Genomic DNA, 25,304 nt, shown 5'->3' on the forward strand with positions numbered 1-25,304 from the left:
CGGCGCCTTGCGCTGTGTCTCTCAGCCACCAGTTCTGTCACCAGTTGACGGATTGACTGTGTAAGTTCGCTGACATTGTCATTTAGTCTTGTGAACTGTGTGTTCACATTAGCCAGGCCATGTGTCCTTTTGTTGTAGGACTCTCACCACAGAGATAAGACTGCTGGTTTTGGGCAGCAGTAGCACAGCATATGGGAAACTGGGAAACTATGTCAAGCCCACACCATTTGGCAGCTGTGCCTTACATACTCTTTGACAGGCAATACCTGTTAGATTATCATTTGCAGCTTTGAGCAGAGCACATAATGAGAATGCCGTGCAAAAGGAGCTAATAAAAATCCATTCGTAGAAAGGCAGCTGATAAAAAATAATGAAACATAACTGTGAAACTGAGTCCATGCTAAAATAATGAAAGGAATAAATTAAACGAACAAGGTAAAAGGGCACAGGGCACAGGCCCAAAGCTTAAATGAGTGGGCCCAAACACCGTGCTAAAATGGACTCATGACACCCTGCCATTGTCAGTACAAGAGTTTAGGGACCAGCCTAAAAGTCCATAAAATGTCACTGCTCCCAAACTACCATTTAAAAGGAGGCTAAAACGTACATAAAAAAGAGATTAAGTGCCCACATTGACAAGCAGGACAAGCTGAAGAGAAGCCAAATTAAAAATGGCCAATAGACGAAAAAGAAGAGACTCAAATTAAGGGCAAACGTTAAAGTCAACAATAATCGTGATCATGCAGAAAATCACCAATATCCTCGATAGTGATGCAATCCAAGAAAGATCCCACTCCACCAGGTGATAAATGAACCAGCTCATCTGTAAGAATAGAAAGGGAGCACACATGTTCCAGTTCCTCAGCCATAGTTCCAGCCAAGGGGGCAGTATCTTGTGTAGAACCAGGTGTTATAGCACCAGGAGTCACAAGATCAACAAAGGGTGGCTCATGGGAAGCATGCTGCAGCAACCACAATCTTAATGACCATGTCTGGCAATGAACCCTTATCAAGAACACAATCAGACTTGCATCCAAAAAAGGTATGCACTGCAGGGCATGACACACTTTTGGTGCATGTTCAAATGGGTACAACAAGCATTGAAAGATGGGCTGCACACAGTTGAGAACCGGCCTGAATGACAGTGACCAGCTCAATTCCAGTTCCTCCAGGATTGGCACCACATAGAACTGCATTATGTCTCCACAACAAAGTTGGACTGGTGGAAGCTCCATCATCCCTCTTTGCTGTATGAGGCAGCTATTGTAAATGAAAAACAGCAACAGCTGAATACCTTCAATGAATGCCAAAGTTTGGGAATTCCCCAAAAGCACTCAAAAATAGGAAGTGGATGGAAAACATGGTTTGAAAGGTGCTAACAAAACCAGAACTAACAGCCTTAAAAAGTGCACAATCACAGTGGTGTTGGACGCATTAAAGATGCAACAAATTAGTTCATCGAAATGTTTTGGAAACTTGGTATTGAATAGGACTGTATCTTTGTGGATGACCTAACTACATGAAGATCATAACTAAACTTTCTTGGGCGGATGTAAGCATCATGTGTTTCTGAAACAAAAGAGCCTTCAGTCTGCTCAGGTTGTCAATATTTACATTAGAAGTAGCAATATGTGGCTATATGTCAGCTACTTTTATCTCTTGCATGGGGGAAGCACATTTTAGCAACAACTCACAATCTGAGAGACCAAAACAATGTAAGTGACTCCAGCCTTCATGCCACAGCAGCCATCATCTCTCAGGATTACCTAACTCCAATTCAAGCACACCTGGAATACAGGGTGGATCAAAAGGACAGGAATACCCTTCAGATAACATGTGTAGTTCCTAAATGAAACATTACAAGCATTGTGTAAGGACAGCTGTTTGCAAATCATGGAATGGTTCACAGAAGTCTCGCATTCGTTGCAGATAAAAAGGCCTCCTTCATACCATTGAAACATTTGTATCAAAAAAATGGATCCCACAACTCGTGGATGTAACTATCTCCTAACTGCTCAAATTTGCCTAACAGAAGGTGTTTTAAACATGAAGTGAACTGGAAAGTTGGAATGGGCAAATTCATTTCTGCATGTGTTAACCACACAGCTGATGGAATTTCCGCCACAGTCGTAGGCAACTTTTCTAAATTCTCAGCGTGAAGCATGACATAAGATTCTTCTTTCTTTGCCTTTATCTGTTGTTTCTGTGTCTAATTAAATGTGGCAAATAACTCCTTGGATTTGTCGCGCTGCCAGGGCACGTGGCCACTTTTAAGAACTTGTAGAATAAAACCCAACTGCCTAATGGACCTAAGCTGACTCTGTCCATAATGTAAAAGTGACATGCCATTTTGAATGATGTCAATTGCAGATTACACAATGTTGTTTAATGTGTAAATGTGGTTGAACAATGTGTTCATACCATTATCGACAATGGCTAGAGCTTTCTACAAGTTTTCCTGATCTATTTGCCTTAACGGGGCAGTAACCTCCTTTTGGCAAAGCTTCCAAGTTTCAAGTTCAAGTTTATTATTACATGCGTGTTTTAAAAAAAACAATATATCATACATTTAAAATACTAACTCACTCCAAGCAAATAAAAACCATCCATATAGCTTCTCAGAATAAATTATAACATTATAAATTATAAATTATAAAATTATATAATGATAAAATAATAACATATAAATTCAATATAAATAACCGTGATTATCTACAGTTATACATTGCATAAAATATGTGCTATTATTAATTAACATTACTAACAAAATCCTCCTAAATAGGAGTGAATATGTTATAATCATACCCACATGAAGATTGCTATAAAATGCTTCAATTTACCCCTCCCCTAATCTTGTACATGCGACTTCATATGAGTTATAAGTTTTTTTTTTCAACGTCATCCTATCATTAATTTTTAAATACTAAATTCTAAAATCATTTACAATTAAGTTAATACTCAAGAATGCAAAAATACTTCCATGAATACTGTACGGGGAGCCTTGAAACAGCAGTGATCCTTATAGTTTCTCGACTTATAAGCCAGCAGGAAAATATATGGGCCCTCATAACAACCCTGGCGGTAAATCTCGCTGACCGCCGTGACGACGGCCGCCAATATACTGTGTCCGCGGCGTAAATCCGCTAAGTTTATTATGACCCACACTTAGAAATTCTCCACTATACTGACACCCACACAAGTCCGCCACACAAAGGTCAGTGATAAACTGGCGGTACCAAAACTCACACCGTTACGCCAACAGGAATACGCCCACACTATCACGACCCACGAATCAACGCGGCGGTCATTCAACCGCGGTAATCCATTGGCGGTACACACCGCCGCGCTCAAAATACACACACATTTACAAAACACAACCACATTGGACAATTCAAAATACACAAACCTGATACACATACACACACCATACCCACACACTCACAACACTATAAAACACACACCCACATTACCCACAACCCCTGACAAAGACATTTTTGGAAGAAGCAGAGAGACAGAAAAGCTACGACAACACCAGCATCCAGAGGCACACAACACAATCACTCATACACCATCCACGCGAATCAAAGAACACACCCCAACACATCACCCCAACACATCACCCCACACATCACATCAACCATCACCTCACACATCACCCACACCACATTATGGCACCTCAAAGACACCCCAGGTTTTCTAAGGAGGAGCTCAGGGTCATGGTGAAGGAAATCATCCGGGTAGAGCCACAGCTATTCAGATCACAGGTGCAGCAGACATCCATTGCAAAGAAGATGGAGCTATGGCAGAGAATGTCGACAGGGTCAATGCAGTGGGACAGCATCCAAGAACACAGGATGGAATCAGGAAGAGGTGGAACGACCTGGGGGGAAGGTACGTTCCGTGGTATCAAGACACCAAGTAGCCGTACAGAGGACTGGCGATGGACCCCCACCTCCACCCCCACAACTAACGACATGGGAGGAGCAAGTCTTGGCAATCATGCATCCTGAGGGCCTTGCAGGAGTAGCAGGAGGACTGGACGCTGGTAAGTCAAATCTTGGCTACTGTATCTCCCACCCTACCTGCATGCCATCACAAACTTCTACCCCTACCCTCACACACATCACCCCAACACCTCACAGATACCCTACTATCACAACCCACACATCCCAATACCAAGCCCTGCATGTGACAACAATGCATGGACACCCATCACCACAGCATGTCAAAGGGAGAGACTCAACCAGGGCACACAATCACCACTCACACAAGGGCCAAGGTGATAATGCAAGCACAGTAGTAAAGGGAAACACACCCATTGCACAAGATGGCACACACAGATATAATAACAATGCATTTACACCCCAACAGGACCCCTACCCAATGTCACTGGACGTGAGGTGCCTGTCATATCAAGTCCCCCCACAGAAGAGGCCCACAGTGGTGACAGCAGCTCTTCACGCCTGGATCAAGATGACCAGCCCGGCCCATCAGGGACCTCTGGACAGTCGGTTACCCTGCCACGGTCCCAAACCACCACAGGATCTCCCCCCTCAGGAAACATCACCACAGCACCCACCCAGCGGGCCCATGCCACTGTCCCCAGGATACGTCAATCAGCAGTGTTTCCTCCACCACAGGGACCCCAGGCAAACTCACTAACACAGGACGATCAGGGACTTCGGGTCGGTTCAGCCGACAGAGGCACAGGATAGCAGGGAAGCTGGGAGGACTGCTGTGCGACAGGGGGAGGACAGGCCCAGGGAACCCACTCTCCACGAGGCACTCTCCACCATCATGGGAGCATACCACCATTCCCAGGAGACCATGGGCACGGTACTGGCCAAGTTTCTGGAGACGTAGCGCCTGCAGGAGGAACATTACCAAGGGATCATGGAGGACTTGAAGTCCATTAACACCACCCTGGTCACCATTGCAGGGGTGCTGGCAGACATGGCCAAAACCATGAGGGAGACAGTGCCATACCACCGGGCTCCTGACACCAGCCTGAACAATGAACAGCCTTGTACGTCCGCTGGCGCTAGTGGACAGGACTTCCCGCTACACGAACAACAGGCCACCGGCACCCAACGCCCTGCAGAAGGAGAACCACCCCGCAAACGGTCCCTGCTATCCAGGCAGAAGACAGAGAACATTGCCAAGACCTCTGCCAGGAAATAAGACGCTCCTGATTGTCACCCTTCTGTCCCACTATGTCACCTTGACCACCTTGAACTGCCCTTACTCCCCTTCCTATGCTCCATTGGACAATGCACTTGTGATACAAAGAGACTGGGCTCTACCATGGGTATTCCTCCACCATCACCCCAGCCCATTGCACATCCCCCTCTACTTATTAGCACTTAAATGAACATCCTTCAATCACAAAACAATCTGGAGTCAGTCTGTACTTTCACCAATGTATCATTACAACCTCTTAGACAAATATCAATGTAAATGTTCATTTGCACATACCAAACTATGATAGTTGTTGGGCAGCAGTAAACATGGCAGAAGGCAGAATGTGGTACCCAGATCTGTGAAAAGGACAGCCAAAGTGAACTGTCAGGGTCCATACCCTGAGGTAAAAAGGCTGACCTATACAATGTCCTACAGAAGTCAGATATGAGATGAGCTGTGCCAGTCTCCTACATGTGTCTCACTGGAAGTACTGCATGATGATGTTGTTTCGGTTGTCAATATCTTCTTCCTCTGCCTCCTCTTCCTCACTGTCCAGAGGCTCAACAGCTGCCACAAGACCAACATCAGGGCCATCCTCCTGCAGAAAAGGCACCTGGCGTTGCAATGCCAGGTTGTGCAACATGCAGCATGCCACGATTATATGGCACACCTTCTTGGGTGAGTAATATATGGAGCCACTTGCTAGATGGAGGCATCGGAATCTGGCCTTCAGGAGGCCGAAAGTCACCTCAATAATCCTCCTAGTTCGCCCATCTGCCTCATTGTAGCGTTCCTCTGCCCTTGTCCTGGCATTCCTCACTGGGGTCAGTAGCCATGAGAGGGTGGGGTAACCAGAGTCACCTGTAAATGTCGAGGGATATCTGTTAGACATACACCAACCCTCAGGGATTACCCCATACCCAGACACCTATTCATACTGTCTGGGGACCTTGGACTCACCTATTAGCCACACACTGTGCCCCTGGAGTTGGCCCATCACATAAGGGATGCTGCTATTCCTCAAAATGTAAGCGTCATGCACAGAGCCAGGATACTTGGCATTCACATGAGAGATGTACTGGTCTGCCAAACACACCATCTGCACATTCATTGAATGACAGCTTTTACGATTTCTGTACACCTGTTCATTCCTGCGGGGAGGGACAAATGCCACATGTGTACCATCAATGGCACCAATGATGTTGGGGATATGTCTCAGGACACAGAAGTCAGCTTTCACTGTGGGCAAATCCTCCACCTGGGGGAAAACGATGTAGCTGCGCATGTGTTTCAGCAGGACAGATAACAATCTGGACAACACGTTAGAGAACATTGGCTGAGACATCCCTGATGCCATGGCCACTGTTGTTTGAAAGGAACCACTGGCCAGGAAATGGAGTACTGACAGGACCTGCACTAGAGTGGGGATACCTGTGGGATGGCGGATAGCTGACATCAGGTCTGGCTCCAATTGGGAACACAGTTCTTGGATTGTGGCACGATAAAGTCTGTAGGTGATAATGATGTGTCTGTCTTCCATTGTCGACATGTCCTCCAGGGGTCTGTACACCAGAGGATGATGCCATCTCATCATCTGCCCCAGCGGATGGGTCCTATGGAGGAGAATGGTGAGCAGAGGGTCATATACCACATAGGGTACACAAGGGTTTTTACACTAATGTGATTATATCGGTGTGTGGCATTGTCTGTGCGTATTTGTGCCCAAATTTGCTGTGACGCAGTTAGGTGCCCTGCCATTTGCAACCCTGAAATGGCGGCTGCCTGACCTGTAAGGAGGGACAAGGGGAAATGAGGTAACTGCGCTGGCATTGTGCTGCGTTGCGGTAAGGGGTCTAAGACCGCCGCTCAATTCAGCATTGGTTATCACTGGGCCCTATGGGTTCCAGGAGCCAATGACGATGTACGCCAGCAGTTACGGTATGCACTGCCACGGACGTCACCGCCACTTTCTTTCTGTTTACTCACTTGCTACGTGACCTTCAACAGGAGAGGCTCTACACTGCAAGTGCTGCTTTGACCTCAGTCTGGAAGCGACAATGGGTCGAGTGTCTGGGGAAAGGGCCCTAGCCTTCCCTCTGGAGGAGTTGGAGAGACTAGTGGATGGGGTTCTCCCCCAGTACACGCTACTCTACGGTCCTCCAGACAAACAGGTGAGTACACTGTGAGCATGATGCGTGGGACATGAATGTATGGAGTGGTGTGGATGGAAGAGACATGTTGGGGGGGTTGAGGCCTGCATGTGAGGATGGTGAGTCTATGTGTGTCAGGGCATGGGTAGGAAGTGGTGGGCAATGAGTATGACGAACCGGACGGGGGAGTAATTTCCTTTCCTCCTGTACCTTTCCCCTAGGTCAGTGCCCACCAGAACAAGAGTATTTGGCGTGCCATCACTAAGGAAGTGCACAGACGGAGCACCCACTGCCACAAGAGATGGGAGGACCTGCGCCACTGGAACAAGAAGACGGCGGATGCCCAGCTGGGGATGGCCTCCCAATGTGGAAGGGGTGCCTGTGGTACCATGACCACCCTGATGTTTCGGATCCTGGCGGTGGCATATCCAGAGTTGGATGGGCGCTTGAGGGCATCACAGCAGCCACAAGGGGGTGAGTACAGTCTCATTCAGCTGACTCTGCGCACTTTACGAGGTGCCTGGGTGGGGGATGTGGGCTGTGGGTTCCCCTAGGCCAGGGTGAACTTGCTAGAGTAGGTCCCTTGTTAGGCTGGCTCTGTGGCACTCCAACCCCAATAGTGGTAGTGGCCATCTACAACTAGTCAGGCTCCTGTGGGTTCCAGGAGTGCAGCAAATCGGGTTAGGCATAGTCCGCCACGGGCAGGTGATTTTCCACTGTTAGTGCATGGCCTAGTGCATGGGGCTGCTCCCTGTGTTTTATGTCCGCCAAAGGTAGTGGTGTTGCTGGCATTGACTATGTGTCTTCTCTGTCTTTCCCCCCTTTTTGTTTTGTCACCCTGTCCTTGTGTGCATTAGCATCATCTGGTGGAGGAGTAGTGGCACCGCAGCAAGAGGGAGCTGCAACCCACATTGGCCAGGAGGGTGAATTTACGGAATCTGAAGGCACCAGTGGGACGGAGGGGGAGCTCCACGATGGGGACAGGAGGGGACACCAGAAACAGCAACTCCTCCTCTGATGGGAGCTCCCTTGCGGTGGCGGGCACCTATGTGCCCACCGCAACAACAGGTACAGCCACCACACCCCACCAGCACCGCCCTCCCAGCAGCCCCTCCGCGTGTTTCCCATGCCCACTCACCCAGGAGGGTGGGCATTTCCTTCGCCCCAGGCACCTCGGGCCCTGCCCCAGTCAGCCCTGCTGCCCTCATTGAGGAGGCTATTGACCTCCTGAGATCCCTCACTGTTGGGCAGTCATCCATTTTGAATGCTATCCAGGGTGTCGAGAGGCATTTGCAGCAACAAATGCATATCTGGAGGGCATTCATTCTGGGGTGGCAGCCCAACCGAGAGCATTTCAGGCTCTGGCCTCAGCACTGATATCAGCCATTGTCCCTGTGTCCAGCCTCCCCCCTCCAACATCAACTACCCATACCCAATCCCCTCTACCTCAGCCTATCCCAAGCACACTATCAGACCAACATGCACACACATCAACACACAAAAGTGGCTCAGGCAAATATAAGCACCACACATCCCACAGGCACTCACACAAGAACCATACCCATGCAGACACACCAACATCCACTGCCTTCACTGTGTCCCCCTCCTTCATGTCCTCTACCTAACTCCCAGTCTCGTCTCCACTCACACCTGCATGCACTACATCCTCAGCCACTACCTCCATCACCAGCACGCCCATCACTGCACACCGCTCATGTGCAATCACCACCCCCACTACCATTCACACATCCCCTGTGTCCTCTCCCAGTGTTTCTGTTAGCCCTCCTCCCAAAGTACACAAACGCCAGCACACACCCACTCAACAGCCATCCACCTCACAACAGCCTCAAACCCATGCACCTTCACCCAAACTCAGCAGACGTACACCTCCTATAACCACTACCTCTTCCTCCAATCCCAAACCCCCTCCATCTTCCCGTCCCAGTTTGTCAAAAAAACTTTTCCTAGCTAACTTTGGTCGTCCACTGTGGTCTCTGCATGTCCGGGAGGATCGAAGGGAGCTCCCATCAGGGCTGCCAGTCCACCACCTACTGAAGCCAAGGACCACCCTATTCCGCCACCTGCCAAGGTAAAGAAGGGGCCAGCATGCAGAAGAGAAAAGCCGCACCACCCACCCAGCAAGGCCTCATCCAGAGCCAAAGAGGACAGTGCCAAGGTCCCAGCAGCAACTTCCAAGGTGGGGAAGGAACACATGAGCAAGAGAAAATCACCTCAGGACACAGAGCCTCTGGGTGAGGGACCGGTGACCCCCATTTCTCAAGACAGCCCAGCAACCTGTACCGGGATGAGCACCGCCTCAACGGCCACCACCTGCACCGCTACCTGCATCGCCACCTGCACCGCCATCTGCACTGCCACCTGCATGGCAGTTGCCACAACTACAGACTTCCGAGGCTGCAGGAGACGGCCTGGTGTCTCCCTCCACTACTACAGACACCTGCACCATGGGCACTACTGGCAGAATCTCCGCCGCAGACACCGCCGCAGCCACCGCCACCTGCCCCGCAATGTGCCACTACAGCGGACATCAGCATCATCCCCAGTGGGCAGCCGTCCGAGGCTGAAGGAGACGTCCTGGACCCTGCACACACTACATGAGGCACCACCACCAGCACTGGCACTACCAGCAGTTTCAGTGGAGAAAAGCATCCACTAACCCAGTCCTTGGCAGGATGAAGCACTCTGGGCACAAAGCCCCCTCAAGAACCAGTGGAGAAAAGCATCCACTAACCCAGTCCTTGGCAGGATGAAGCACTCTGGGCACAAAGCCCGCTCCAGAACCAGTGGAAGACACCACCTGCTTGAGAGACAGTGGCTTTGCACTCCCCAGGACCAAGCAATGGGCAAAGCACCCCCTTGAGAGACAGTGGCTCTGCACTCCCCAGGACCAAGCAGTGGGCAAAGCACCCACTTGAGAGACTGTGACTTTGCACTCCCCAGGACCAGGCAGTGGGCATGGAGCCCCTCGAGGAGCAGAGGCGTCGTCCCATCATCCGGCTGAGGTGCCCCCCTCCCCTTCCCCCTGAGGTGCCTGTTTTTTTCAACCTGATGCCCCTGCAGTGTTCTCTCCGTTTTGAGGTAGGTGTCATGTGTGGGCTTCACCCATGCTTTTTGGGACCAATGGTCCACATACATTTAATGGGACAGTGTATGGACTTGTGTACTTGCTGTTAATATTTGTATATACTGATGATTTAAATTTATCTTGGGCTATTTGATTGTTCGAATATTACACTTGTTAAAGTTGTTCATTTGGTCCTTGAGTTCTTCCAGGGGGTGATGGGGTGTATCTGTGATGTGATTGCATATGTGTATGTGTGTTGTTGTGGGTGGGGGGTGCGGGTGTTGCATGCGTGTGTCACTCTATTTTCCCTCCTCCCCTCCCTGGTGTGCTAGGTGCAGTACTCACTGTTGTCGTCGCCGCCATCTTTGATGTTCCTGGTAGATGAGGAGGTAGACCAGCATCGGCAGGACCTGTAACTCGGGCTCCATGGCGTCCTGGTTGTTGACTGTAAAGAGGTGAGTGGTTTCACTTCTGTGTACTGTTTCCGCCGTGCTTTTGATGCCGTTGGTTCCGCACTGGAAAAGCTGGTGGATTGGTGCCTTGTAATAGTGTGGGAGGAACATTGTCTTCCACCTGTCAGTTGGCGGTTACCGCCGCAGTGTTTGTTTCTACCGCTTTGATGATCGGAGTGTCAAAGTGGCTGTCTGTGTTGGCGTTTTCCACCATGGACGTAATTCCATTTTTTTTCTGCCGGCCTGTTGGCAGTATTACCGTCGCATTATCAGCGACCGCCAGGGTTGTAATGAGGGCCATAATGTTTATTCTAATTGATGAACATATGATAGTTTTTAGATGTCAAACATATAAACTTTATAAATCTGGCATTCAAAGTATAGTCGGAAGGTTTAAAGCATGCAATCACCGCTTCTCTACAGGACTGTATTCTCCTCTGATTAAAGGCTCCCTTTAATAGAGTCTTGCGCTCATTCAGCAGGCCATTACAGAGACAGGTCAGATGGGTAATATCTTCCATTCCACAACCACAAAGCCTACACTGGAAAATTGTTGAAGTACGTTCCCAAAGGGCTAGATGGGTGCCACAAAGAATAAGGCCAAATCGGTGTTTGATAAAAAGATCCTTATCAGCTTTTGACCCCCCGGCCTCCAAATATGGCTGATATTTCAGGACTTTGTACTCATTAATTACCATCCATGAGTGAGACCTGATTGCCAACAGGCTTTGTACATAAGTTCTGATTTCTTCTTCGCTATATGGTTTAAGATTCCAAATTTCATTTTATATTGAATATACGAAACATTTTGTATGTGGTTTGCTGGAAACTAACAAGTCTTCATCTTCTGATAGGAGACTGTGGTGTTCTTTCACAGCTGTTAATGTGGAAGTTCTCAACCATTGTTGACATAGTTTGTTCACGCTACATGTGGTGACACCACCAAAATGTTGTGTGGTGACGTAACGAGGGTCATGTCTGCTTGTTCTAAAACCTTGTGTGGAGTTAAGAAAACATGCATGACAACCATTTGTTTACATTGGCCACATTAACCAAACCATTGGGAACTGAAAGTTTTGAATTAAAGGTGCCATTCTGAACCTACCAATTCAGCTGTTCTTCAGTGACATTTAAAATCTTTTGCCATTTTTCAAATTTAGCTGGTGAGGGAATACTGGGCACCTTTAATTCTTTAATTTTCACCAAGCCTTAGCAAATTGTTTGTTGTACAGTCTCACTGAGAAAGTTTATTTTGTAATAGAATAAGCATGCTCTAACTAAAGCTTCCCTATTCTGTATTTGCCAATCTATTGATCCACAAACACTCTTTAAGTCAACTGACTTCAATTGATATTCATACCCTTCTAAAGCCAACTGGGAAACAAAGGAATCAGAACAAATCAACTTTGTGTCAGATAACACATTTTTCTGTAATTTTGTAGGTGGCAATTTAAAATAACAGGAGTTAGCACTTCTAACATCATGCCTAGTTAACGTTTCTACATTTGTTTTGAACTCCCATCTGGTGGGGTTGTACAATATTCCCATTGAATGTAAATATAAACTGTTCTAGGGGTACTAGTTCTATGCAGAAAACAATGTTATAATGGTGATAGCAAAACATTCCCAATAATTTGCATTCGTCATATAAACAGCTTTACTTTCAAATACAGCATAATGTTCAAGCTCAAAAAGCATTGAATCAACCTTTTTTACATCCCAATTATTAGAAACCACCCCGGGTGTAATAATATATTTCATAGATAATTTGAATACACATGAAATTTGAATCATTTCTGTAGGGCTAAAGATAATAAACAGTAATCTATCCAAAACAATTTTGTCAGGTACTGGAACAGCTGAAATGTTCACAAGGTACAAGTCTCTTCGAACATTATGTGAGGATAGGTAAGGTTTCAAAACCTCATCCACCACTTTAAAAGCAGAGCATTCAGGAAGATACTGGCCATGTATCTGCAAGAAAAAGACGATCACCGTACCAATCTACAGCAGGAAGGTAAGCAAAGTCAATACTATACACCATGGACGAATCAAATAGTTATTTTTAAGCAACATGTAAAGGTTTCATGTTTTGGTACAGACACTGCAGATGATGCTGAAGAGTTTGAACATGAGTTATTGATGTTGGCAAAATAAGCAGAAGCAGTTTGTGCAAAAACTGGAGCCAGTGCAGGTGAAAGAGATCTGGCAGACATACCCTTGGTGGTTAGTAGTAAATGATTTCATTAATTTGTGTTCAAGTTGAATAATATAAATCAGTATTTTTGACTTCTGTTGTCAATGATGTGTTAGTAGGAATGAATGAAAGATCATTTTCCACCATCGTCAAACTTGGGGAAGTTTCATCCTCATTGTTGAGTTTTGTAGAGGTACATCCTGAATGGCAGTGAGAGGAGTATTGGAATAACCCAGGAGTCCTCATGGTCTACAATGTAGGACTGGCCACATTGTGTAACTTAACATTGTCAATTGAAATGAAACAGTTTTCTTTAAAACCAACCAGCAGTGGTAAAATGACTGGTCTGGTGTATCCCCAGGGCTGGAACCAGTGCTCTATATGATGGGCCAAATTCCTTCTTTACAGTTATTTTTTCACATAATAGATCCCCAACTTTAGAAACTAAACTAGTGGATGTTGTTGGAAAATCCATAATTCCCAAAGTGGCGGCATGTGCAGATGAATTTTCATCGCAGAACTGCTGTAATTCCTGCAAGACAGTCACACATTAATTTATGTCAAAAGGTGTTTCTGCTGCCACCGCACCAGAGCCATCAAGATCCGGACCATACATAGGCATCTCTAATAGGACTTTGCATGGGGTATGTTCTCCCAAAGACCTTCTGTGCTCTCGGGCTCCATACAGGTGGCTCAGCCAACTACGACCTGCACCTAGTACTCTTGCTGTTAAGGATTGCTTTACATCTTGTTTTTTTCTGCTGTACAATCATCTTTCCCTCAGGATGATATGAAGGTGAAAAATGCAGTTGAACACCCATCATCACCATAATGTCCCGTAATGCCCTGGAGGAAAAAGCAGGGCTCCGGTCTGAGTGAAATGCTGCAGCAGCATATACCCTAATGAAGATGTGTAAATCTTAAATAACTGGTTGAACGACAGCGAGTCATTGTGGCCACACACATCTGGAACATGAGTCCACAGAGAATAATATGTATTTGCATACTCCATCAGGTTGTAATGGACTACAATGATACTAACACATACAATGTGTTTGTTGGAAACCAAGAGAGGTGTCTGCGGTGTGAGTTTACTGGAGGACCCTTTAATTTGTTGACCAGTGTCACAGCAAAGGACATAATGTTTGGTTGTTGGTGTAGACCTGGCCACCATTAGCATTTTTGTAATAGTGAGATAGGAGCCGCCACACAAGCATGGGCAGAAACAACCCCCTCATGTGCTGCTTTGATGAAAACTAATCTCTGGTCTTGGCTGGGATCACACATTCACCCATCCCTGGTATTTTAGCAAGTACAATGTTTGGGGCACTTAAGTGGTAGAAATATTTTGTAGGATATGCTTTTGGTAAGGGCCGGCTGCCAGCCAAAGCCTCCACATCAGCCAGTGTTTCATCATCCAGTCTTGTATGGGAATGGGTAAACAAGGCAACAGAAGCCGTAGCTACTGCAGATTTGGCAGCCTCATCTGTCAAGGCATTTCTGGCAAAGTGTATTCCAACACATTAATGGCCCAATATATGAACTATATAAGTGTCTGATAGCTTCTCTTTAAGATCTGCTACCTTCCCCCACAATAATTTGTGTTTAATAATGTGCTCTCTGGAATCTCTGAATCCTTTAGGTGCCAATATTGTAAATGTTCATTAAAGGACCTGACACAATAGTATGAATCACACACAGTCAAGGTAAAAGTTCAGGATCCATGTGTTCCAGGGCCAGAATTAGAGCTTTGAGCTCTGCAAGTTACACCTGTGCAAGCGGCTGAGTATTGGTCTTTGGTACCTGCAGCTGATTTGGGTGAGCCATCAGTATAAGTGATGACTTTATATTGTTTAAGAGGCAAGATGTCAGTGGATATGGGGTCTTCAAGTTCATATTGGAAACATTGTTGGGTCTGAAATTTTTGATCAAATAAATAATCAACATCAGTGGCCATCACAGAAGTTGCCCATAGTATCCAACATGAATGTAATGCTTTTTTGTTTAGTAAACTAGCTTTGGTAATAGGCTCAAGGGCTGGTATTGGGGTAACAAGGATGATGCATTTCCTCTGGGCAAGAGGTCTTTCCTTTATGACTGACACCTGGACTGCAGCCAGTATTTTCCCTGTGTGTGCAAAACGCTGTTCAGTGTTGGAGTACAATTATGATTTGTATGCTATGGTTACAGTGTCACCTCCATTGAATGTTACATAGGTGAACCAGATTGTACCAGGAATTACCCTGATTACCAAGTTTGTTTTGTTGTCATGTGTATATGCTTGTTTTTATCTTCAAGCATGTCTTGTTGTAATTCTCTAAGAATGTGTACGTTCAAGTGTCCAATGTTTGCTTGAAAAATGTGGATGAATTAAGTCTTAGAGAGGTGTTGGGTATCGTGCATATTCTGGAATGTAAGTTCTGCCACATTTAAAAAAGACTGTAGCTTTTGATGGTTTTGGGAGATTGTAGTTGCACACATTTATCTAGAACGTGAAGTGACAGGCTCTTTCCTTCATCTGATAGTTCATATCCTAAAAATAGGGCTCTCAGAAAAGCAATTTTTGTTTTCTTGAAATTGAATTTGTATCCCAATTGGCAAATCCCACAACAATGTGGTCCACCCAGGCTAAGTGTGTTCTGAAGTTGACTTCTGTGAGGTAGATATCATTTACATAGGACAACGCCTCTGGGTTAATGTCATGTAATGTTGATGTTACACAGGCTGAGAACAGTCCTGCACTGTTCCTATACCCTTGAGGGAGGTGGAAACATTTCCTTTGAGAGCCAAGCGCACTGAAGCCACTTAAATCCCTAATTTCAGGTGCTAGATTTTCACAGAAGAAAACATTGGAAATATCCACAGTTGTTTTGTATTTTTGGCCCACTAAATTGTTAATAAGTGCTGTGCTATGTGCATTTCGTATTGCAAATGTGCATGTATGACTATTAGGATGCCTGTCATCTAAGACTATTCTATAAGAATGGTTCTGCTCAGCTAACGGAAACAAAGGGTTATTAATTGGTGATAAGCAGGGTTCAATTACTCCTTGGTACTCAAGTTGTGCTTTAGCCTTATTTTTAATAGGGTACTGGGTTGAATCTGTGGAGTTTATCTAATTAGTATAACATAGTTGGGGGACTCTCTATACCACCATGCATGGTTGTGGTACAATGCTCAAGCCTGCGCCAATGCCCACTCTATGACATAAGCTTCTTTTAGTGCATCAGTAGCGAGGACTGAAAAAGAAGGCAGAGTGACACCTTCCCTCGTGGGAGATTACAGACAAATTCAGGTGGCCAATCTTTTTCTGCCAGAAGGATATCATATGTAAGCATTAATCTTCCCCCAAATCAAACGTTAATAGTGCGCTCTTTGTCTCCCTCAATTTAATTTTTTACTATATAAACCCTGTTGGGTGGTGATACGCACCTGCCCACAATTTTGACTGCAAAAAAGTCATTAGTTGCTGTCACATCCAGAAGCTATTCAAGATTCTGGAAAACTCTTGTGAGTCACTGCCCATGTTCTGTACTTCAGCAAAGTTCTCAAAATGTGTGGCATTTTTCACTGAAGTGGCTGCTACCATTTTCTTTTTGAATTGGAGTTTTTATTGTAGGAGTTTCTCTTCCTTTTTTATTGAAACTTCAGATGAACATTGTGAATCTTTTTTTGGTTTCACAGACTTGTTTGAATGCTCTGACACCCTCTTCTCTCACTTTGTTTATCGGGTCAGTCCTGGAACTAATGAAATGGGAGAGTGTCAGTTTATTTGAATCTCTCAGGAGTTTTTGAACTTCCCCTATTTTAAGATTAGAGTATTTCTCTGAGCTCTCCGAATATGGAGATTCTCCTTTTTGTTTTTTATTATCTTGTTTGTACCAGAATTTTTTGGAACCTTCTTGTGCCTGTTTGGTAGAATCCTTATTGGATTTACCTAGTAATTGTGGTTTACCGGTACTGGCTCACAGGCTAGCCCTACTTATACTAGTATAGGTCTTAGTGATAATCTTAGGCAGCTCTCATTCTTGCTCCTGTTGTGGAACACCCCAGAGCCACTGGCATACTGCAAATGCTACTGCTTCCCATTTTAGGTTACTTAGTATAATTGAGGACACTGTGGTAAAATTGTATCTTAATTGCATCCCCAAGTCTACGGCTGGGGCTACCCTGTATTCATCTTGAATCTGTTTTAACACTTCCAGAAATTTTTCAAGTGTTGGTGTACTCTGTCCGATAGTGTAGTGTTCAGCAAAAACTGCACCCCAAGTGGCACAGCTGTCTACTGAGGGAACCATCCCAAAGAGTAAGCACATCCTCAGAATTCAATATTTGTCATGGGATCCCATATGGGGCAAGACTGTTTCCATTGTGCCTATTTTTGTGCTGGCCAAAACAGATCTTTTTTCACATTTGGTGGGGACCGTACCCATTATTGAATGCACAGTCACAGGATTTATCCCTTCTGTAGCCAAAGGTGGTTGCGCTGGAGCAGCCCTTGCTGGGGAGGTGTTTAAGGTCTACATTTCTACTAAATGAGTCTATAAGCACTGTACATCTGCTACTTGTAAGTTTCCTATATTAGGGTGTTGTGTATATGTAGCCAGTTCTGGCCTTGCAGGACCTTCATTACTTAAACGTCCTAATGTAACATTTTTTTAAATGTGTGGTAAGGAGCAATCAAGCCAATTTTGGTGTTTTTGAAAAGATTACGGTATTTCTAAGTATGCTTATGGTCTTTATTGTGCAGGTGTATTTGAAATTGTGTAAATGTTTGTGAGTTTCTATCTACTGCTGGAAAGATGATCTAGGAATAGAACATTTCTGTTCTGTATGCGTTCTGTGCCTCAGCCGTGAAGGTAACTTCCCCACCCTCTTCAGGGAGCCCATGATTTAATAAATATTGTGTGAGCGGTTGTCTCATGTTTCCTGCAATCGCTACCCATTGAGTGTCTGTCATATTTAAATACAGTTAATTCAGAGATGGAAACACATTTTTTTAGGAAATCATTTTTAAGTTTCATGCTGGAACCATCTACAATGTACGAGAGGTACTGCCTATGTAGCCAAGGAGGATATTAACTTTATACTATGGATGTCATCTTATATAGGGTGCCTGTAGCATTTAATCAGACAGAGCTACTTGGGAGATCCATAAAGTTACTGCCTAACCAATGTTGGTGGTGCATTGTCACAGGACTCTCACCATAGAGATGCGACTGCTGGTTTCGGGCTGCAATACCACCGTGTGTGGGAGACTGAGTCTCACACCATTTGGCAGCTGTCGACCTAACCCTTTTGACTAGCTAGCAGCACTTTGCCCAAACTTAGAAAGTAAAAGTGATTTGTGGCAGCCTGATGCATGACACTCAGACTCTTTAGGTAAGTCAAGTAAAAAAAAATCTTATCCCTTTCTCTCATTCACACATGCTCTCATACATGGAAGACAGACAGAGAAATGCAGGACAGTTTCAATATATTTTATTGAAATAACTACATTCTATGTAATAAAACATGAACTGTGATTATTAGGAAAATGAAACACAATACAACTATTATGGTGACCAAGAGTGTCAAACAAATAAAAAATCCCAGCATCCTGTCACATTACTGACTCTAAATCCCTACTCATATTTCTACCCTCTGCAGGAGAGCTAGTCTTTGGAAGGGAGTCGGGCCCTAAACCTGAATAATAAGCAGGGGTTGTTTGCCTGTTGTCCGCTGGCAGTCCTCCCAAGTGGCTGGAGCGGCAAGGCCAAGTTCAACAGAGCTGCGAAATCATGGTACAGCATAAGATGGCTGACTGGAATGTCCTCTCTAACCCTATTTTTGAAAGTGTAGGGTTTTTATAATAAAACATGTTGTTTTCTAAGAACTGGACTGACGTGATAATGCTTATTGTCTATATAAGGGGCACTACGTACTTTTGGACAGGCAATACTTGCTAGATTATCATATACAACCTTGGGCAGAGCATAAGATTAGAAGGTCGTGCAGAAGGAACTAATGACAATCCCTGTGTAGAAAGGCAGCTGATTAAAAAAATAAAACATCACCTGTAAAATGAAGCCATGCTAAAATAATAACATGAATAAATGAAATGAAGTAGTTAAAAGAGCACAAGCCGAAGCTAAAATAAGTGTGCCCAAACATCGTGCTAAAATGGACCCATAACACTTTCAGTGGCGTGCTACAAAATGTTCTTTAAACTATGATGAGACATATCAACAGCTTCATACACTGAACACAGATAAAGATTTAGCCAGTGTGAAGAAGATCTGTATGCTATGGCGTGACATATGCATGTGGTTAGAGCAAGTTAAGCAGCATATATAAACTTAGTGGCAACATCCAACGGAAAACAGGTCTGATACAATCTCAATAACTTCCATTCAATCACTGTGCAAGTTGTCTCTGTACAAAAACTGTAAATCCAAAGTGTGTGTCTGTCCTAGGATCAGCCTATGTTCGCTTTGTACTTTCCAACAGCAATATATCACTACAAAAGTCACAACTTTGAATTGTCCAAATGAAGATCACATGTTGAAGGATCCTAAAACAGAATAACAAGAGAAAATGAATGATTTCACTTAAGATATTTGACTCAAATGATAAGTCAGGAGGACACATATACTTAGCACAAGCACAGTTAATCTGTCAGCAAACACAGTAGTCAATGTATGGAAACTTTGATCTACCAACATCTTTGACTTGGACTTTCCTCAACTTACCATTCCTACTAAATTACGTTTACAGACTGATAAGTTCAGCACGTCAAAAGTTGTTCTAACATTTGATGTTACAATATGTATAGGTAAACTTACACTCAGCTGAAGAAGTGGTCAATAACATCATGACATTGGTCAATTCTTCTTCTTCACCACTGTCATCTTCATTGGCCATTTCAACATCCTCACCTGGTGGCTCTTCATATTCTCCATCCTCTGCGATGATTGGGATGTTTTGTCTCAGGGAGATGTTGTGCAATATGCAGCAGGCAACTGTGATTTTGCAGACCTTATCGAGTGAGTAGAGGAGGACTACACTGGTCTTGTGCATATAGTGAAATCTGGCATTTAGTAGCTCAAAAGCCTGCTCCACTGGCCTCTGTCTTCTTTCATAGGCCAAAGTCAGTTAGAATAGGCTGAGTTTCCCATATGATGTAAAAAATATATTGAGCAAAAATATCTCATCCCATTGTACATTTCTAAACTATGAATAAAGAAAATGATCCTCATGTCTTGCACTTATTAATAAGCCAGGCCCTCTAAGGTCCAAATTGTGACATTTTCAGGGTTATGGTGCTGTTCCATGGTACAAATTAATTTGACCCTGGGAAATGTGCACACATACCTGAGATGCACAAATCAGGTAAAGAGACAAATTGCACATTGATTGAATGGAAGTTCTTCTGATGGTGATAAACATGTTACCTGGTGTGTAGTGTACCAAGGCAACATGTGGGCCATCAATTACTCCAACCACATGTGGTATGCCACCCAAAGAATGCAACTCTACCTTTACATTGGCAAAATCTTGATGTATTGGAAAGTGGATGAAGGTGTTGATGTGCCTCATCATTGAAGAAAGGACTTTTTGTAGCACATCACCAAAAATTGGTTGTGACTTGCCTCCAGATACTGCCACCGTGATTTGGAAATATCCTGTGGCCACAAAATGAAGTGCTATCATGAGTTTCACTATTGGTGTTATTGCTGTTGTAGTCCTATTGTGAGGCAGGAGATCAGACTCAAGTTGGTGACGTAAATCCATCCTAGTTTGTCTATTTTTCTGAAGTTCTTTATGATGTCCCATTCCTCCATGGTGGCAAGGTCTAGAAGCGGTCTGAAGATTCGAGGCTGTCGTCTTCTACCCCTCCCTGGGTCAATATTTCTCCATTTAAAAAAATAAACTAGCATTTAAAATGGTTGCACAATACTTTGATAATCAACACACCTCTTAGTAAAATTTGTAATCGTGCATTCTATAGCCACATATAAATTAGTAAAATGTAGCAACTTTAAATTCCAATGTTTTACATATCTGACACTGTGAACAAATAATGTGTAAATAATGCATTTGAAATGTATAATTTGCACATTATTATTTTCTATTTTATTTTTTAAACTGTCAAAGGAACTATACCCTCAGTACTATTTATGTTAAACTCAGCAACAGTTTACTTTTTAATGTGTCATATTGGCAAAACAGAGTTGAATATATCTGACATTGGTAAACAAACTGGCAATCATTTTGAGTAGTGGTGATACACAAACAATTAAAAAATACACAGCTTCACATCCTTACCTTGACGTCAGGACATTGGCTTCCTGATGGCTGTCAGTAGACGATGACCATGTAATAGGTACAACACTCCATGTCCGTCTCACATCATAGATTGCGTATGCTGTGAACTTGTATGTGGCTTCTCGAAAAAAGCTCACTTGCCTCCTAACACTGCAGCCAACAACACACCCTTGGCCTTTGCTGCTCTGGAAGTCATGATGCTGGGCAAAGCAGGTGACAGGGCCCTACCTCACCCTGAAGAGATGGAACTCCTCAGTCAGCGAGGTCCTGTACCTGTACAAGCAGCAGTATGGGATGTCAAAAGAACAGATATATGTTTAAGTGGGAAATGTTTAACTGAGTAACTTGTTACTTTTTTACACACTAATTTGTCCCTTTTTGTTCAATAGTGAAGTGCTGTGATTGGAGTGTATTAAACTAGGGACAGAATGTTGTTTGACAATGTTTGAAATGTCTGTACATTGAAATGAAAAGTCGTCTTAAAAAATAAGATGAGTTTTTTGCTCGTGTTACTCACAATTCCAGATTTCATTTGACAAACTGCAGGCCCCATACTTTCAGTGGCCAGTAGACACTGTACCACTTGTATAAGTGTAAACATACAGTCCATGTCGAAATGAGCGAAATGTAAAGTGCATAAAGAAACTTTTAGGCTATGGAGTTGACTGATGTTTCCTTTCAAGTTAAACCACCACCCATATTTTAAAAGAAGAAATTCTGTATGTTTTTGAAATGCCATGGTGCCACTTATGGGGAAGGCATTCCCTGTGCTGCAAGTCTAAATAACACAGGGTCTCAATCACCCTTACAAGTACGTCACATTACTACACACACTTGATCATATTCCACCAAAAACCATACTCTCATGGACACAAATGGCAGCCCTTCCATACTGACCTTAGTCACTTTAGGTGGTTTAAATCTTAGGCCCATATTTATACTCTTTGATGCAAAACTGTGGCAACGTAGTTTTGCGTCAAAAGGTTTAACGCCATTTCTTCGCACCACCTGGACGTCAAATTTAAGGCGCAAACGACGGATTAGAGTCATTTATTTTTCACTCTAACCATTGCTCCACGTCGTAAAGCAAAACGATGTTAATATGTGCCATTTTTCCCCGCAATAGCGTCAAAAAGCAGCGCAAACACAGCAAAATGTGCAAAGGAGCCCCAAAATGGATCCCAGAAGCCAGGAGAGACCCCCAAAATTGCCAATTGGGAGGAGAGAGGCAATTTTGCAACAAATTGTCAACAAGATAAACAGTGTGGCAGAAGTACGGAGAACAGTCACTGAGTGCAAGAAACGCTGGCATGACTGCAAGCGCAGGACCAAGGAAAAAATTGCAAGTAACAGGAACGCAGCACTGCAGACTGGAAGTAGGAGTCCAGCACCGCAGGAGGCCCTGGACCAGATGGAGGAGATGGTGGCAGCCGTCATCCCAGAGGAGATCGTCACAGGGATTCAAGGACAGGACAGCGCAGACTACCAGGAAACAACACAGATGCAGGGTAAGTTGCATGGGGGACAAACATGCCTAAATGTTACCGGCAAACAGGGGGGGACATACCGACTACACAATGCATGTCAGCCATGAAAATCAGGCAGTGAAAAGGACAAAGGGGCAATGCACGGGTGCATGGGCTGTGCAGGGGAAACCAGGGGCACAGCACAACATTACACCAACAACCTTTGCATGGGGATACTTTGCCATGCCAAGGATGTTGGAAAGGCAAAGCCAGTCCAGGAGGGTAGAGTACAACGTAAAACTGGCCTGCTGTCACACAACAGCTGGTATTGTCACAACACGAACTAGGGCTCAATTTTCAGTCTCAGGCCATAACCGCGAGTGGCATTTACCATTGACAACCGTTGCCACTACCACCTGTGCTGTGTGTACTGGTCAAGTAGCACATGGCACTTAGGTGCCCATGGATCAAACACACCCAAAATAGAGGGTTCAGGATGACGATGTTATCAATCTCCTCTAATTCCTAACAAAGTGTAAATCCTGTCAAATGCTCATGTCTATAGGCGCAATAAACATCAGGTACTGTTACTTACAATATGAAGTACCCAACAGTAAGGGCATACCCATGCTGCACATTCGAGGGTCTATCCCGTGCCTGTGTTACAATAGTTGCAATACCACCTTCGAACATCCCAAATGTCAGACTGCAAAGACAACAGCATTGAGGGGGAGGACATATGTGTCTAGCAAGTTAAACACACTTGCACAGTCATAAGAGGAAATGGAACACTGCCAGGCCCATCAGTGCAATCCAATGTAGCACACATTCCCCAACATCAACATGAAACACTGCCAATGCTGACACCTGTGTCGTGTCATGAAAATGCTTTACATTGTATGTGCTTGGTCTCAGCAACATATAGGTGTATGTGAAATATCAGAGACTGGGTCAGTCCCATATTATTAAGTGTGGTGCAAGTGGCATCAGAACACCCACAGCCACTGCAAGGCCTCACCATGCTAATGTAAGTAGACGGAGGGTTGAGCAGGACAAGAAGGTGGCAACAAACAATTTGGACAGAACCTACACCTAGAGGATGTGACTCAGACAATTCTCCAAACTGCCCACAGTACATGTGACATGCAGGTGGGGCATAGGCCTGTGAGAATGCTAATATTAATGACAGGAACAATGAACAGGAACCAAGATTACAAAGTCTCACTAATAGGAAGTCAGTAACGTCACATTACAACTGCCACAACACAGACACACTAATTGTACAGTATCTCATTGCAGAGGATGATGGCTCTCCTGTGGATATGCCTGTCCTAGTCTTCCCTGATGACATGGATGACAATCTGATAAACTTTGGCCAGCAGACCCTCCAAGATGTCCTTGGAACCCTCCAGACCCCACCTTCAGTCCCAAGGAGAAGTACAGATGCAACAGCCATCACAGAGGACCCACCCACCACCCCAATAGTACGACCTGCCAGCACCAACCCAGCTGAGGACTCTGAGTACACTGGTACCACCTTTGAGAGGAAAGTAGTGGGAGTACAGCTGGAGGTGGTCATGGAGGTGTGGGTGGGGATGCAAAATATGGCAGCCAGCCATGAGGGGATGTGCATGTGCATGATATCATCTGCAGAACAGGCTGCAGCCATGCAAGTGCTACCATCCCTCCTGCAAGGACTACAACAATGTCTGAGGGATTTCACCACAGTTGTTAGGTAGTTGCCACATGGCCTGGCATCCCAAACCTTTCACTGAGGGAACAAATGCAATCATGACCCCCGACCTGGCTGCCTACCACAGTGATGCAGCTGTTATACTCAGAACCAGCAGCTCCTCTTTGCTGCAGTAATGCCCTTAATAGCCCCACAATTGGCAGCTACTGGGAATTCTGACTCCACGTCTTCAAACGCTGAAGTGTGTGTTGCCCCTTCAAACCCACCACCTCCAAGGGTAGAGGAGATGACACACACATCAGAAGAAGAAGACATGGAACAGGTCACCTTCACCCGTAGGGGTACCCGGTAGCACTAGTTCATGCCACATGGGCACTGATTTCCTAAGTCCTGTGCTTGTTAACATGCCAGTCTTGCTACAGTTGGTAACATGCACTGTTCTCCAGCACACAATTTACCTTACCACTATGCACTGCAATTGTCTCTCACTACCTCATTGGCAATTCATGTTCTTCTGCACTGAATGACACTTCACCCTAGCATGTCCAGTGACATGTCCCTCACCATTGCACTTGTGTTGCATCACAATAGAAGGCATCACACTAATGGACTTACAATCCTGGACTATGTAAATATAGCACTACAGCACTTTAAAATAAATAGCACTTGCACAACCACTTTGTCTCTGTGTAATGTGACACATCAACTGTGTAGGAGATTTATGATATATGTAGCATGTCAATGGCCATAGAATGTCAGTACAACAGTGTAGA

Source organism: Pleurodeles waltl, chromosome 2_1, assembly GCF_031143425.1.
Source record: "Pleurodeles waltl isolate 20211129_DDA chromosome 2_1, aPleWal1.hap1.20221129, whole genome shotgun sequence".
Classification (NCBI taxonomy): Eukaryota; Metazoa; Chordata; class Amphibia; order Caudata; family Salamandridae; genus Pleurodeles; species Pleurodeles waltl.